The sequence below is a fragment of the Sminthopsis crassicaudata genome, chromosome 6 (assembly GCF_048593235.1).
Source record: "Sminthopsis crassicaudata isolate SCR6 chromosome 6, ASM4859323v1, whole genome shotgun sequence".
In the NCBI taxonomy this organism is placed as follows: domain Eukaryota; kingdom Metazoa; phylum Chordata; class Mammalia; order Dasyuromorphia; family Dasyuridae; genus Sminthopsis; species Sminthopsis crassicaudata.
In genome coordinates, this window is record NC_133622.1 from 167,514,113 (window position 1) to 167,530,014 (window position 15,902).

Sequence of the window (15,902 nt, forward strand, 5' to 3'; positions counted from 1 at the left end):
AATCATTTATCTGTATGTAGATTAGTTTCTCCCTTGTAGAATCTAAGTATCTATGGATGGTTTTAGGTTTTTTTTTTTTTTTGTCTCTGTAGGGCATATAGGTTTTTTAATACTCGCTATGGCATATAGCCCTAGCTATATCTTTATAAATGTTGGTTGAGTTGAAAAGATGGTTTTTATCTTACTCAACTGGAACACCCATGTTTTTCTTGGCATTCTTCTCCAGCCCTGAAAGTTTCATTAATATTTGAAGTCCAAATTTGAGAAAGTGAGTTATAAAGTCAATGAAAAGATTTCTGTAATTCATATTCATATCTTTCTAAGCTAAAAAAATTTCTTCCTCTCTACTAATCCTTTGAGCTTAAGCAAATATCTTATTACTCACTCTTATTTTTCACTGACAGACTTATCTGAAGAGTAGTTTACCATCGTAAACCACTCACTCCTTCTTCAATATTATGCAATGTAGCTGCAACCTCTATTTTAGCAGGACTACTCTTCCAATATCACCCATCATCATCTAATTATCATGAAATTTAATGATTTTTATTAAGTCCTCATTTTTATTGACTTTTGTTAAGCCTTTGGAGCTTTTAATTAACCAAATGAGACTCTTATCCCATGGCTTTCATGATACTATATGGTCATGGTTCTTCTTCCATTTCTCAGATCATCCTTGGTCTCTTTGGATAGTTCCTCTTGCTCTTCCTAACTCTTACACATCATTGTTTCCGGGAACACTATCTTTGGCCTTTTCTCTGTCCTTTGGTATTTTCCCCCATCTGATGAAGTAGATGACTCCCAAATCTCTAACCAATTCTGACCCTTCTCCCCAGGTCTAGTCCTGCTTTTCAAGATGGCTGTTATGTAATTCCCTATCCTGGAACATGTCCCAAATCACCAGATATACTTATTCCTCTTCTAATGATCTGTTTCTACTGGGTCATACTGATTTTCCAGTGAAGTAAATTCTAATCATATAATTATAAATCCTATAGCATATAACTATAAATCTTATAAATCAGAGGTCATCTAGTTCAAACCCTTCATTTTATAGATGAAACTGAACTTGAGAGGAGTGTGACTTGTGTTACACAGCAAATTATTTGCAGAGGTAGGGCCTGAACCCAAGCCTTCTGTGTCCAAATCTGGAACTCCTTCCATTGTACATTGCTATCTCCTTCTCAGTTTTGCTTGTCTCCACATAATCAGTTTGCCATGTCCTGCCAATTTCACTTCTGAGATGATTCTTTTATCTATTTTCTCCTTTTCATCCACATTGCTACTAATCTCTCATCCTTGACTGCAGGGACTATTTGATTGTTCTATCTGTAATCCTCAGTGTTTCACATATAGTGTGAATGAAAAATATTTCATTCATTCATTTCTCCTTTCAACCCATTTTATTCAATATGCCAAATTCATATTCTTATAACTATTTCCATCATGTAAATTTCCTGCTCAAGACCACTCAGTGTCTCCAACTTCAGCTTAAGTATTCTGGGAATTTCCCTGCCCTGGCCCAAATCTACACATCCTTTAATCCCCTTCAAACACCTTGTGTTCTGACTAAATTGTTCCACTAATACTATTAAAATTGGACCCAATAATTTGGAACTATGCCCAAAAGGCCATTAAATAGTGCATACCCTTTGATCCAGTAATACTATTACTGTCTGTATCCCAAAGAGGTCATTAAAAATGGAAAAGAATCTACCTGTACAAAAATATTTATAGATGACAAATTGGAAATTTAGGGGATGACCATCAATTGGGGAATGACTGAAAAAGTTGTGGTATATGAATGTAATGGAATACTATTGTTCTATAAGAAATGATGAGCAGGTTTATTTCAGAAAAACCTTAAAAGACTTACATGAACTGATGCTGAATGAAATAAACAGAACCAGGAGAACATTATACATAGTAATAACAACAAAATGTAATGAACAGCTATGATAGATTTAAACTCTTCTCAGCAATGGAATGACCCAAAACAATAAAAGAGAATTGATAATGCAAAATCCTGAGCCACAACCAGAGAAAGAACTGGAAAGGCAAACTTTGTTTTCTTTCACATAGGTTTTCCTTTTTGTTTTGATTCTTTTTTTCACAATACAATTAATATGGAAATATGTTTAACATGATTGTACATGTATATCAGATAGCTTGCTGTTTTGAGAAAGTGGGAGAGAAGGAAGGGAGGGAGAAAAATTTGGAACTTTGTCAAAATTTTACAAAGATGAATGTTGATAACTATATAATTAGTAAAAATAAGATACTATTAAGTATTTAAAAAAGAAAAGAAAATACTGTTTATGTAAAACTGTCTTATTCCTTCCTCTTTATTGCATCCTGCCATGCTTTTTAAGCAGAATTCCTCTTTCCTTTCTTCTTCTCCCATTGACTTCTCAGTTCCTTGTAATCTGGTTTCCATTTTAATGACTATATTAAAACTGCTCCTTCTGTGGCTGCTGCTGATTTTGTAGTCCAAAGACCTTTTCCAGTTCCCTCCTTTGCCTGTCTTGAATCTGTGAGCCCCCATTTTCCTGGAAACTCTTTTCTCCCTGGGTTTTCCTGATAATTCCTAGTTGTTTGACTATATCTCCATACAGATGACTCCTAAATCTCTATGACCAGCGTTCATCCATCTCCCAAACTCCCAGTCCTGTATTACCAATTGGCTGTTGGGACATCTTTACCTGGTTGTCCCACAATCATCCCAAACTCAAATTGTCATTCAACGTGGATTTAGTGAGTGACAACATGAACCATGCTAAGCTCTAAGGAAGCAAAGAAAGGCAAAAATAAGCCTTTCCCTGTCCTCTTTAATCTTAGTGCCTTCTCTTTGAAACTATCCCTAATTTATCCTATATTATCTTGTTTGTACATAGTTGGGTTGCTTTTTAAAATGTATTGTTTCCCTCATTAGATTGTAAATTCCTTGAGAGTAGGGGCTTTTACCTTTCTTTTTATCCTTTGCACTTAGAACAGTGTCTGGCACATAATATGTGCTTTATAAATGCTTATTGACTGACTGACTGATAATCCTTGCCCTCAAGGAAATTATATTCTATTGGAAGAGATAAAATGTAAGTAAATATGTAATATGTGTGGGTAAAATCATCAGGTGTTGCCACAAAATCTTAAACCCAAAACCATGACTCAAACCCAATACTATAGGTTTAGGAACCAATGAGGGATTATTGAATTTGCCATCCAACTATGCAGAACAAAAGAACCAAAAAAACAAAGTTTATATAGGTTTCTATTTAGGCAGGTAATTGATTAAGAGACACTTCAGGATTGGGCAAGACTGTTTCTGGAGGACTCAGATAGGAATAAGGGAAGTGGTATTCTTGAATTGGATAGGCATTTTGGTGGACTAGTGATAGGAGGGGCTTCTTCAGGTTAGCTATCTATACAAGCAGGTCAGAGGCAAGATAGAAGAACTGGGGACAAAATGCAGTTGTTTTTAGCTTTCTTAGCCACCCATACATCCATATAGGGTAAATGAAAGTTGGGGATAGAATTAATAGCCACAGAGGCATTTCCTTCAAGAAATGATATTTGAGCTAAATCTTGAAGGGAGCCCAGGGGATTCTAAGAGGCAGAAGTGAGGAAGAAGAACATTTCAGGCCCTGGGGACAGCTCATGAAAATGCCTTGAGTTGGGAAATTAAGTGACTCATTCAAGGAATATCAGGAAGGCTAGTATCACTAGATCAGAGTATGTAAAGGGGTATAAGATATAAAAAAGGTAGGTGAGGAGAGGTTCTAAAGGGCTTTGAACTTCAGGCAGGATTTTATATTTGGTCCTGAAGGTAATAGGAAGCCATTGGAATTTATTGAGTAGGGGAATGACATGGTCAGACCTATGTTTGGAGAAGATCGCCTAGACAGCTGAATGGGGGGAATGGATTGTATGGTGGAGAGACTTATGGGTGGGAAACTAGCCAGCAACTATTGAGATAGTCTAGGTATGAGATGGAGGGCAGAAAAGTGTTGCAAAGGTGACAAGTCTTGGATTTGGAGTCTATTTGAATCATTAGCATAGTGATGATTATTGAATCCATGGGAGTTGAAATTACCAAGTGAAATAGTATAGAGGAAGAAGAAAAGAGGCCCCAAGGCAGAGCCTGGTGAGATACCTGCTTTTAGGAAAGATCCAGCAATGAAGACTAAGGAAAATAGTCAGGGAGGAGAACCAGTGTTAGAAATAACACTCAACACTGAAAATCAGATATCAAGAAAGAGTCATAAGGAATCATTTGAACATTTCTGACCAGAAGCAGGCCCTACTCCTCTTTGAGAAGAGGGAGCCCTGAGTACAGAAGTGGGAGAACCTTTATACTTGCTAGTGTGATGCAGTTCCTGCCTTCAGAGAACAGATTGGTCTGTTTTATCTGGGTTACAGTATTTCTGATACACCCATGTAAAGGACCATGGCTAAGTGTGAAGGGGAGGTCAATTCTCCAACAGCCCCCACAGCTGTGAATCATAATACACTTGAAGGAATTGCAAATCAGCCTTTATTGATGCAGATGTTACTTGTGAATTGTGTATGAAATAAATTGGAGGCCAGAGGGAAGAGGAGGGAGATCAGAGAACGACTGCTTCTCAGTCTCCTTGTATCGTTATCATCCTCTCACATGAAAGGATCTATTCTGCTGGTCAGAATTAGATCTCCAGCAGCCTCCACTCTAGCAGGTGGCTCCTGTAACACACCCACTACATGTTTCCCCTTAATGTGCATAAAACATCTTCCCCCCTCACACACCCCATGTTCAAAAATGGTGGAAAACTCCTCCTGTGGGGTATGTTATTTAATATTCAATTAACCTATGAAGCAGGCAGTAGTGATTTGGTCAAATCCTCTTATTGACCCCAATTAGTTTGGGCTGGATTGGCTATTAAGTTTGTGGTTTTCTTAACCTTCCTTAACCTCTCACTTTCTGAAAGCCTCTTGGCCAGTGGTACTTCTTATCCCCCACTACTTCAAAGCTTGAAACTGTGGAAACCCAACTCTTCAGCATTTCTCAAATCAGGAGAGAGTAGTGTCCTGAAAACCTAGAAGAAACTATCAAAGAGAAGGTGACTGAGAGGTCAAGAAGAAGGAGGATAAAGAAAATGCCCTTGGATTTGGCAACTTAGAGAAAAATGGTAACTTTGGAGAGGGAAGTTTCAGTTGAATCATGAGGTCAGAAGTCAGGTGGAGGAGAATTAAGGAGAGTGAGAGAAAAGGAAGTGGAGGCTCCAATTATAGATGGCCTCAAGCAATTTATCAACAAAATGAAGAGAAATGGGAAAAAGGCTGTGGAAGATGACTGGATCAAGTGAAGGCTTTTTATGGATGGTAGGGAGGAAAACAATCAGTAGATAGGGAGATAGTGAAGATCAGTGAGAGAGTAGATGATAAAGGGGGTAATTTTGCTTCCTTAAAAATTGGAGGAAAAGATGGAATAGGATCACTTGTGCAGGAAGAAGAGTTAGCTTTGGTAAGGAATTAAGATCATCTTTTCATGTGAGGCCTTTGAGTGATGTGAAATGGAAGAGAAGAGAGAACTTTCAATAAATAGCTTCAGTTTTTTCTATAAAAGAGGAGGCATGTTTCTCAGAAGGAGGGAAGTCTGGAAGGCTTGAGGAAAAATGAACAGCATGCAGATCAGTGAAGCTGAATTAAAGAATCAAGGATATAAAGTATGGAAAAATAGACAATTGGTGGCTATTTGTGAAGGGCTTTTCCCCTCCCTTTTAAAAAATTAATATTTTATTTCCTCTAGGTTGCACATACAACAAATTTTAACTTTCATTTGAACATTTTTTCTTGAGTTCCTATCACCACTCATGCCTGTGGTGTTCATACCATCTGCTTCCTTTGTTCCAACCACATGCTACTAAAAAGGCTGAAAAAAAAATCATGACACTGTATATAGATGTGGATCCACTACAAATTCTTTAAAAAATTTTTATTATAGCTTTTTATTTACCAGATATATGCATGGATAATTTTACAACACCGACAATTGCCAAGCCTTTTGTTCCAACTTTTCCCCTCCTTCCTCCCACCCCCCTCCCCCAGATGGTAGGTTGACCAATACATGTTACATATGTTAAAGTATAAATTAAATGCCATATATGTATACATGTCTAAACACTTGTTTTGCTGTACAAAAAGAATCGGATTTAGAAATAGTGTACAATTAGCCTGTGAAGGAAATAAAAAATGCAGGCAGACAAAAATAGAGGAATTGGGAATTCCATGTTGTGGTTCATAGTCATGTCCCAGAGTTCTTTTGCTGGCCATAACTGGTTCAGTTCATTACTGCTCTATTGGGACTGATTTGTTTCATCTCATTGTTGAAGAGGGCCATGTCCATCAGAATTGATCATCATATAAGTATTGTTATTGAAGTATATAATGATCTCCTGGTCCTGCTCATTTCACTCAGCATCAGTTCATTTAAGTCTCTCCAGGCCTTTCTGAAATCATCCTGTTGGTCATTTCTAACAGAACAATAATATTCCATAACATTCATATACCACAATTTATTAAGCCATTCTCCAATTGATGGGCATCCACTCATTTTCCAGTTTCTGGCCATTACAAAGAGGGCTGCCACAAACATTCTTGTACATACAGGTCCCTTGCCCTTCTTTAAGATCTTTGGGATATAAGCCCAGAAACACTGCTGGATCAAAGGGTATGCACAGTTGGATAACTTTTTGAGTATAGTTCCAAACCATTCTCCAGAATGGCTGCATGTATTCACAATTCCACCAACAATGTATCAGTGTCCCAGTTTTCCCATATCCCCTTCAACATTCTGCATTATCTTTCCCTGTCATTCTAGCCAATTTGTCAGGTGTGTATCCACTACAAATTCTTACTAATCTCAGCGGTGTCTTCATTGCAACATAATTGATTTCCTGCCCTAGTCACTGAAGCAGCTGGTTGTTCCATACTCTCTTCTTTCTTGCTATTTTTCTTCCCCTTCTAGGCTGAGAACCATAAACCAGATTTCACTGAAAAAATATGAGGCCATTCTCTGAGAATCTCCTTTTCTTCTTTCCTACTCCACTCATGCACCTTGACATTAATCTCCTCTCCTTAATGATATGGCCTTTTCACTTTTTATGGCCAATCCCTTATTGTTCTCTTGATCCCCATCCTTTAATATCCTCCCTAACTGATGATCACTCTCATCATCATCCCCATTCTCAAATTTTTTTGTAATCTTATCTCTAGAAAGAGTTGGTGGATAATTCTTGAAGGATAGTTCTGTGATACTTGGTATGTATTGGGAAACATGACTCCTGATTGCCCGAGAGACTTTTGGGTGAGAGAAAAGAAGTGATGGGAAGCAAGATCCGGACTATGAATGGCTAAGGAGAGTCCTTGGAATCACAAATGTGTGAGGAAAAGTTGGCTCTTCACTATAGCCATCAACTCTCAGTGCTTGCAATCTAGGGAACTGCTAATAGTAGTCGCACAAAGTGAGATTATTTTTTCCTCAGTTGAGGTGAGATTTCATCTTCCTACCAACTGGCAGACCCTGTGTGACAACAGCTTTGGAAATAGCCATAGAGATTCCCCACAGAGACCTGCAAAACAGCCCTTTTACATATTCAGGGATTCTCAGATACAATTCAATGTAGATTTTTCCCTCTCTAAAACAGAAGGTACCCAGTCAGTCACATGTTCAAGGAATAAGCAACCCCTTCAGAGTGAGCTTCTTTCCTGACTTTAGTCTTTTTTTTTTTTTTTTTTTGAGGCTGGGGTTAAGTGACTTGCCCAGGGTCACACAGCTGACTTTAGTCTTGATGGAGACTTAGGAGGTCTGTAAAATAGCACACACAAGACAGTAAATCCAGCCAGCTATATTGAGGGACACTTAAATTATCAAGGCCAGCAGGAAGGACAGTGGAAACAACAGGTCAGTTCTGCTGGAGCACACTTGAAATTGGGTACACCCTGCTGGGGCCCTGCAGGGTGAGGGCACCCTAACCAGTCAGGCAAGTCTTGTGGGTTTTTCTGAGGTTATTATCTAACAAGACCAGGCATTAAGGGAAGGGAACAGAATGGCCTACACCTGAGCACTGGTGGTGATTCATGCTAGTAGGGGGAGGGAAGACTCCTGGGCATTTGGCAGCTAGTTGATATTGAAACTCCCCAAGTTGGGAAAAGGACTTTGGGGCCATTATTACTGGTCTTACTTGGATTGGGTGATTTAGGACTTTTTTGTTTTTTCAACCCCAGGACTTCTTCATTTATGGGGCTGGGAAGTTGCTGGAATCATTATACTTGATGACCTAATTCTCATGGGTGCATTAGCTTTTTTATACAGATGATTCCAAGATGTTCATATCCAGTCCTGGTCTCTCTCTTGAACTCTAGTCCTAGAACAGCAATTGAGGATTGAACCAGACTTCCTATAGGTATCAGAAATCCAATATAGCAGGAAGACATGAGTTTAAATCCTTTCTCAGATGCTTATTAGCTTTGTACCTTGGGCCAACCATTTAATTTCTCTCAGGCTCATTTTCCTCATTTGTAAAGTGAGGAATTTGGACCCCATGACTTTTCTAATGATCTTAGGATCTCATGTCCAAAACATAATTTATATTTCCTCCAAATTCAGAAGTCCTTCCCCAATAGTCCATGATACTCATCATCCCAACTCATCTCACCTTAGTTCTTTTATCCACTGCAAGTGTACCATTATTTGTCAAATATTGTTGTTTCTTTTCATACAAAGTCTCTCAAGGCAAATATGAGTGTCTTGCACCTGCTATTATTACCACTCTTAGAATGCTTTTTCTTTCAAACTCCCTCAGAAACTCTGGTTCTCTTTAAAACCCATCTTAAGATGCCTCACTTATGGGAGGCCTCTCCTGCTCCTCCCAACTGCTGCAGCTTTCTCCATCAAACTCTTGTACTTATTAATTGAGATTATATATATATGTATATATATACACACATATATATGTATATATGTTATCTCCCCTATTATCATGTAAGGTCCTTGAAGGGACTGGTCCCCCATTTCTTTTTTATCTTTTCTTTGTGTCCTGATTTTTTTTAACTGCTTAATATGCAGTAAAAACTTAAGGAATGCTTGCTGACTGGCTGGGTTGCATGATCTATTCTTGTAAGGAAAGTGCTTGTAGGAATGTGACTTACTTATCCTTTTAAATCCTAGCTTACTGTAGGGTGCCAAAAGGTCACTCTCAGTGGAGATCTCCTTTAAATACTGTGCCTGGTACCTTGGCTGTCTCTGCTATTTTAAATTCAGTAGCTTCCCTAGAAAGCCCTTTTAACCACCATGCAATCAATACTCCAGCTCATTGCCTGCACTTTTGAGTTCAGCTGTGACCGACTTCCAGTGGCCTAATTCCAGGATTTTAGCCCTCCCTCATTCTTCTCCCCCCAAGTTGTACTAATACTCACTTAACACAAGTGGAGCTGATTACCACAGGGGCTCAGTCAAGATGTATTTGCATCAATTTCCATTCAGTACACGCTGAATTGAGGATCTACAACATGCTAGGACCCATGCTTATTTGAGGCCCTGGGGGGGAAACGAAGGTAAATAGGATTGTTTCTCATCATACATTATCCATATATTAATTAAATTTGGGGGTCAGATCTCAGGTCTGTCATTAATGAGCTTCATGATCTTGGGCAAATCACAACTCCTCTGGACTTTGACTTCTTCATTCACACAATATAGAGGTTGAGCCAGGTCTCTACTAATTATAAGTATGATTCCATATGCAAGGCATTGAGAGAAATAAAAATAATCCTTTAAGAAACTTATAATCTAGTAGGAGAGATGAACCACACAAATGTGACTCTTTTTATTAAAATCACATAATGCACTTATTAAAATGATGCATATGTAACAGAAGTGTATTCAAAGTCCATTTGCATGTGACTTTTTCTCAATAATAGAGACTGATTTTTCAGTTCTCCCTGAAAGCTTAAGGGAAAAGAAATCCTGGTCTTATTTCTGGCTTCCAGCTTTGAGAGAGAAGACATGTGAGAGAGAAGACCTCCTCAGGTCCCTGAAGGCAAAGAAAGACTGAGAAGAAGCCATTGTGCAGCAGAGCCAGCACTTCGAACATGGCCCTAGTATATTGTAGATGTTCAATTAAGTGGAAACTGATACAATTGGAGAAGGAGAATTATGGCTGAGGGCTGAGATTTCCCCCAAACTCAGGCTGTTTTGACTCACAGCAGGACCACAGTAGATGATTGATTGGCCATATGCTAAAGGTGTCTTAACCTTACTTTCTGTCTAATGGATCTCTTTAGCACTCTGGTGAATCCTAGGGACCCTTTCTTGGAATGTTTTTAAATGTATAAGAATTACAAAGAAAAACAATTATAGTGAATATCAGAATAGCATTTTAAAAATTCAAATAAACAAATTCATAAACCCCAGGTAAAGAACCTGTACCTATAATAGCTAACACACATGTGTGGTTTTTAATTTGGGAAGGAGTTTGGCAGACTTTTTTCTTTTTTTATTATTGAAGTTTTCTTTTTCTCCTAAACATATGCATAGATAATTTTCAACATTTATCCTTGCAAAACCTTATGTACCAAATTTTTCCCTTCCTTCCTCTACCCTTTCCCTAAATAGCAAGTAATCCAATATATATTAAACATTGCAATTCTTTTATACATATTACCACAATTATGTTGCACAAGAAAAATCAAATCAAAAAGAAAATGAGAAAGAAAACAAAATGCAAGCAAATTAACAAAAGTGTAAAAATACTTTGTTGTGATTCATACTCAGCTCCCACAGGCCTCTCTCTGGGTGCAGATGGCTCTCTTCATCACTAACCAATTGGAACTGGTTTAGATCATCTTATTGTTGAAGAGAGCCCCGTCCATCAGAATTGATCATCATATATTCTTCTTGTTTCTGTGTACAATGATCTCCTGGTCCTGCTCATTTCACTCAGCATCAGTTCCTGTAAGTCTCTCCAGGCCTTTCTGAAATCATCCTGATGGTCATTTCTTATAGAACAATAGTATAACATTCATATATCATAACTTATTCAGCTATTCTCCAATTGACAGGTATACATTCATTTTCCAGTTCCTTGCCATAAACATTTTTGCATATATGGGTCCCTTTCCCTTCTTTAAGATCTCTTTGGGATATAAGCCCAGTTAAAACACTGATGGGTTACAGTTTGATAACTTTTTGAGCATAGTTCCAAATTGCTCTCTAGACTAGTTGGATCCGTTCATAACTCCACCAACAATGTATCGGTGTCCCAGTTTTCCCGTAACTCCTCCAACATTTGTCATTATCTTTTCCTGTTATCTTAGCCCATCTGTCAGATGTGTAGTGGTATCTCAGAGTTGTCTTAATTTGCATTTCTCTGATCATTTGTGAATTAGAGCACCTTTTCATAAATGATTAGAAATGGGTTTTAATTTCATCTGAAATTGTTCATATTCTTTGACCATTAATCAATTGGAGACTGGCTTGAATTCTTATAAATTTGAGTTAATTCTCTCTATAGAAATGAGGCCTTTATCAGAAGCTTTGAATATAAATTCCCCCCCCCCAAGTTTATTGCTTTCCTTCTAATCTTGTATGCATTGGTTTTGTCTAAAAACTTAAATTAATATAATCAGAATTATCCATTTTGCATTCCATAATGTACTCTAGTTCTTCTTTGGCCACAAATTCCTTCCTTCTCTACTGATCTGAGAGGCAAATTATCCTTTATTCTCCTAATTTGTTTATATTATCATTCTTTATGTCTAAATCATGAACCTATTTCTACCTTATCTTGGTATAAGGTGTTAGGTATGGATCCATGCCTAGTTTCTGCCATACTAGGTTCCACTTTTCCCAGCATTTTATCAGATAGTGAGTTCTTATCCCAAAAGCAGGGGTCTTTGGCTTTGTCAAATACTAGATTGATATAACTATTGACTATTTTTTCCTGTGAACCTAACCTATTCCGCTGATCAAATACTATTTCTTAGCTGATACCAAATGGTTTTGATGACCACTGCTTTATAATATAGTTTTAGATCAGGCAGATAGGCCACCTTTATTTGCATTTTTTCCATTAATTCCCTTTAAATTCTTGACCTTTTGTTCTTTCAGATGAACTTTGTTAATTTTTTTGGCATACTTTTATCACCCCAAACTTCTCCTCCCAAACTTTTCCGCACCCCTCTGTTGTCTCCTTTCATTAGAATGTAAGCTTATTGAGGGCAGGGCTGTTTTGTATTTGTATCTCCAGCACTTGGCACATAGTAAGTGCTTAATAAATGCTTTATCTGTCTAGACTGAAGGGAACCCATACAATAACCAAGAGTCAGAAATAAAGGATCTTTTTTTGAAAGGGGGATAGGAAGATAAATGACAAAGACCCTGTATTCAAATATACAATTTTAATGTAATCAGAACAATTCCTTGGAGACCCCTTCACCATCTAACATTGGAAGATAAAGGGAATTATCATAGAATCATTGGCTCTTAAAGAGTTTGAGAAGACCTGAAAACTCTACGGACTATGAAAGTGAGTCCTAGAGAAGTGAGCTAACTTGGGCAGAGCTCAAGCCTAGTTCTCTTCTTTTTGTTTTCTTTTAAAATTTTTTTTTCTTTTGATAATAGCCTTTTATTTTGAAAACATATGCAAAGATAGTTTTCAGCATTCACCCTTGCAAAACTTTGTGTTCCAAATTTTTCTCTTTCCCTTTTCCCACCACTCCCTTAAACGAGCAATCCAATATATATTAAACATGTGCAATTCTTTTGAACTCATCTCCACATTTATCATGCTGCACAAGAAAATTCAAATCAAAAAGGAAAAAAAATGAGAAAGGCAAGCAAACAACAAAAAGGTGAAAATACTGTTATGATCCATAGTCTCCATAGCTTTCTCTCTCTGGATGCAGAATTGGCCTGAATCACCTCATTGTTGAAAAGTCCCGTCCATCAGTTGATCATCACATAATCATCTTGTTGCTGTATACAAGCCTGGGTCTCTTATTAAGATTGTGATCTTTGCTTTGTAGTTAGCCTCCTAAAAATATATCTGTTCTACAAAAGCAGCAAGGCACATTCCAGAGAGCCATGCTTGTGGAAGATCTGGATTCCTCTTTAAATCCATGTATTTTAAATTACTCAACATTTATTTAGCTCATAGAGTGCTGAGGTTCAAATGAGATGTGTGAGAAAACAATTTGAAATATAAACCACATAAGCTATTGTGCAGTGTTTAGGGTATCCATGAAACATAAAAAGAACTAGAGGAATTAGATTTTGAATTTTGCTGCAGCATTATGAATAGAGGGACAGGTTAGGGTCGTTGAAGGAGACACCTTGGCCCAGATTTGAGATGGAATTACATAAACATTTCTTGGATGAAATGGGGTTGTGTTTAAGAAGTTAAGAAGGCTTCCTCTCTCCTGCATCCCCCCTCCCTTCTCCAACAGGTGTGTAGGAACCTTTCATCATCATCACTGTCACCTCTGCTTTCTTATCGCCCCATTCTTTATTCAGCCTTCCAAGGATTATACTGAAGCTTCTGCTGTGTTCCAGCTTTGGGGGAGTTGACTTTCTTCAGCTGACTGAAACCCTCTGTTAATTCGCACTCAGGTGCCACAATCCAAACCTCTATGCAAAGACCCTCTTTAGATAACTATGCAAATCCCTTGGATCAAATTGATCTGTTGTATTAGGTTATCTGTACTGCAGTTTCTCTACTGGGACCTTTCCCTTGTCAGCTTTCCTTTAGGATTCTAAATGGCAATTCCTATCACTGGCCAGGATTATATAAATGACTAGGAACTACGTCTCAGATCTTCAAAAAGGAGGGCATCAAGACTGAAGCTGGTGACTCAGGAAGGGCAGCTCCACTTTATTCAGAAGTTAGATCTGCTATCAACTGATCAGTCAATTCTGTTAACAGTTTTATTTGACTGAATGAAGCTGACCCAAGATTAGCAGCACAGATGAACACTTTAAAAGGAAACTGCAAATAGAATATTGTTATAGATAAAAGTCATTGAAAATAACAAAACACCAGTAAGGCTGCAATTGGGCACCCAGGATGTTCCCCTGGTGTGTCCCTGGGTGCTTGGCAAGCAGAGTCCAGATGTCCCCAGGCTAAGGACCACTGGGAAGATTGCTATGAGAAGGCATCTTCCCCAAGTTCCCCACTTCCCAGAGGCAGACCTTGGACACAGCCATGCTTCTGTTCTCGACCTTTCTTGGAGAGCTCTCCAGCAGACAGGCAGCAAGGCACACAGGGAGGAGATGCTACAAGACAAAGCCCTTGGCTCACGCTGTCCCCTTGAGCAAGGGGCTCTGTTCTCCATCACTTTTTGACCCTGTTGCATTAGAGAGGTCAGAAGGGCTCCTGCAGATTCCTTCCTTGGAGATTCCTCATCCCAAGGAAATCGCAGGTCCTGTCCCCAGCCATCATTGTTTTTATGACTGCTCCTTTCGATTTCTGTCTTGAGTAGGTTTTGACCTAATTGTTTACCGCTGTCCTCGTAATGTCCATCTGGTAGCATGACTTCCTTGGCAGCCATTGTCAAATCAGACAAATGCTTGGTAAACATCAAGAAATTTGTATTATCATTACATGTACAAAAACCTTAGGGGGAAAAAAAGTGTCTGGTGCAAAAGTGAATTTCTTTTGATGGGGATTGAGGTCTCTTTAAGATTCCTGACTGTCCATGGCTGACCTCAATTCACAAATCCTGGTCAAAAGCATCCTTTTGAATATCTGGGCCCAGCCCCACTATCAGCTCAGCTTCTCCCAGCCCTCACCTGATCTGAGCTAACTGAAAAGCCTGCCAAGAACTTGGGAGTACCGCCCATCTTCTAGGTATAAAAGAGGTGAGCCGGAACTCCCTCTTTGCAGGAGCCCTCCCCGCCAACACATGGTATTCTTCCAGCCATATAAGTGTTCCTGCCCGCCTAGTGGCCACCTCTGGCCCTGTTGTCTAACTGAGCTTTACTTCCAAATTTCTACAATAAACCTTTATCAATCTAGGTTTTCGGGCCTGTAAATTCATTTACAGGGGACACTGTGCTGTAAAGGGACTATCTTACTATCTATGCGTCGGCAAACGGGGTTCCCCCTTTCCTTTCCCTCATTACTTTCACCTAAACCTTTCTGTCTAGTTCAACAAGGTCATCTTCTGTCTTAATTCTTACCAAGTCCGCAGTCACTGAATGGTATTGCTTCAGACAAAATGAATTTAGAATAGCGCATCTTGCGCCATTGCCAGTTTTGACCTTTGTCTCACCACTGGCCTGAGGTGACTAGAGGAGTGAGGTCAACAACTTTGGGCAGCTCTGCTTCACTTATAGCCAGTTTATTCACAAGACACTGTTCTGAGAACAAAGGGCCAATGACAAAAATGGTGGCTTGCTCTGGCAGTACTCATGGCTCCTGGGAAACCCCTTTTGTCTTCTTGGGATTTGGCTTCCTCATCTGTGCATCTATAGTGACTCCTCTCTGACCTTTATCTGGCTTTTAACTCAGAGGCTAAATGTTATTTTGCATTGTTTCTCTCTGCTTATAACTGTACTTGTTTACAATGAAACTCATTTTCCACCATTTCTGCCCATTCAAAGTTTATTTTCCTGTATTTTATTACCTCTCCTTTAGCATCCCTCATACAATCTCTGAGGGATCTCATTTGTCCTTGCATTTTGTTTTTTTGCTTCAAGTACTTCCCCTATAATCAAATATTTCCTCAACCTGACCGACATGATGTAATCCAACCTCACAATTTTGGAGATGAAGAAAAGATCTCTGGGAGGAATGGGTCCAAGACCACAGTTCTTTGGTTTTTTGTTTTTGTGACATGCCATGTTGCCTCATAGCTTTTTAAAAGTTAGC